The following is a 2,503-nucleotide window of genomic DNA, read 5'->3' on the forward strand; positions in this document are numbered from 1 at the left end:
GTAAGGGTAAAACACTGACTTGATTGGGTGCCTCCTAAACACTAGCACACTTCCTTAATTTATTTTGTACATTTTCTTAAGCTACAACCAAGAACATTAAGAAAATGTTAACATCTGTTAAAGGTACAATTCTAAAATTGATTAAATTGTTTTTTCCACCCTCAACAATCTACATGCAATACCCCATAATGACAAATCAAAAACAGGTTTTTAGACATTTTTGCTAATTTATAAAAAATAAAAAACTGGAATATCACATCTACATAAGTATTCAGACCCTTTACTCAGTACTTTGTTGAAGCACCTTTGGCAGCGATTACAGCATTGAGTCTTCTTGGGTATGACGCTACAAGCTTGGCACACCTGTATTTGGTGAGTTTCTCACATTCTCTGCAGATCCTCTCAAGCTCTGTCAGGTTGGATGGGGAGCGTTGCTGCACAGCTGTTTTCAGGTCTCTCCAGAGATGTTAGATCGGGTTCAAGTCCGGTCTCTGGCTGGGCCACTCAAGGACATTCAGAGGCTTGTCCCGAAGCCACTCCTGCGTTGTCTTGGCTGTGTGCTTAGGGTCGTTGCCCTGTTGGAAGGCGAATCGTCGCCCCAGGCAGAGGTCCTGAGCGCTCTGGAGCAGGTTTTCATCAAGGATCTCTCTGTACTTTGCTCCGTTCATCTTTCCCTCGATCCTGACTAGTCTCCCAGTCCCTGCCACTGAAAAACATCTCACAGCATGATGCTGCCACCACCATGCTTCACCGTAGGGATGGTGGCAGGTTTCCTCCAGACGTGAAGCTTGGCATTCAGGCCAAAGAGTTCAATCTTGTTTCTCATGGTCTGAGAGTCTTTAGGTACCTTTTGGCAAACTCCAAGTGGGCTGTCATGTGACTTTTACTGAAGAGTGGCTTCCGTCTGGCCACTCTACCATAAAGGCCTGATTGGTGGAGTGCTGCAGAGAGGGTTGTCCTTCTGGAAGGTTCTCCCATCTCCACAGAGGAACTCTGGAAGTCTGTCAGTGACCATCGGGTTCTTGGTCACCTCCCTGACCAAGGCCCTTCTCCCCAGATTGCTCAGGTTGGCCGGGCGGCCAGCTCTAGGAAGAGTCTTGGTGGTTCTAAACTTCTTCCATTTAAGAATGATGGAGGCCATTGTGTTCTTGGGGACCTTCAATGCTGCAGAATTTTTTTGTACCCTTCCAAAGATCTGTGCCTTGACACAATCCTGTCTCTGAGCTCTACGGACAATTCCTTCGACCTCATGGTTTGGTTTTTGCTCTGACATGCACTGTCAACTGTGGGACCTTATATAAACAGGTGTGCCTTTCCAAATCATGTCCAATCAATTGAATTTACCACAGGTGGACTCCAATAAAGTTGTAGAAACATCGATGATCAATGGAAACAGGATGCACCTGAGCTCAACTTCGAGTCTCATAGCAAAGGGTCTGAAAACGTATGTAAATAAGGTATGTTTTTATTTTTAATACATTTGCAAAAATGTCTAACCTGTTTTGGCTTTGTCATTATGTGGTATTGTGTGTAGATTGCTGATGTATTTAATCCATTTTAGAATAAGGCTGTAACGTAACAAAATGTGGAAAAAGTCAAGGGGTCTGAATAGTTTCCGAAGTTCACTGTATATTTTGTGGCATTTTGCGTGTGGCTACTGTATGTCCTCACATATATATATATATATCTAAATAAAGCATTGTTGAAGACAGTACACAGTGAAGGTGTTTTTTTGCTGAAATACCTGCCTGTGTAATATTACTGACAGGACAGTCGAAAAAACCACCCAGAGAAAGGAACACACCAATAGCTTTTCAGGACAAAGAGCTTTCTCAACTTAGTCCAGTTTATCCAATGGCTCTTTTTTTTGGCATTTAACTTGTTCTTCTAAAAAAAAAATTTGCCCATGCCTGGGGTTTAATCATTAGTCCACAACGTTTTGAAATGGCAACGGAAAAACACAAAAAATGTGTTTATTGGAAAGTCAGGTAGGTCCCTCAGTTTCATTTGGTTCCTAGTGAATACACCCCTGATGTTGCATAACACAGTCACTGTTGCATTAGCCACTGTGATAAACCGTGAAAAGATGCCATCTGGTGGGGAAGATCTGGAGGAAGAAATTTAAAGAGGAAGTGGCCAAGACCAACAATGGATGAGTGTGTTAGGGGCTGTACCCAACAGTAACTACATAAATAGTGAATACCTCAGTGTTGTGGATGCACAAATTATTTTATCAAATTTCAATGTAGAGGTGTTGATTACATTTGCAAGTGGCGATGGAACACAAAACACTGAATCACCTCTCAAACCAGTAGAGGGCGCTTAAATCCACTGTTGAGTCAGGCAATGAGAGTTGTTAGTCAATCTTTCCTGCAGGACATTCCCCAGTTCTAGTTTCATGATATCAATAAATGAGAATTTCAATGTGTAATGCTCGATTCAGAAGTACGAACACTAGATCATTAACCCTAAAACTTGAGGAAAATACACACACACACGGCAG

The sequence above is a fragment of the Coregonus clupeaformis genome, chromosome 31 (genome assembly GCF_020615455.1).
Source record: "Coregonus clupeaformis isolate EN_2021a chromosome 31, ASM2061545v1, whole genome shotgun sequence".
Lineage (NCBI taxonomy): Eukaryota > Metazoa > Chordata > Actinopteri > Salmoniformes > Salmonidae > Coregonus > Coregonus clupeaformis.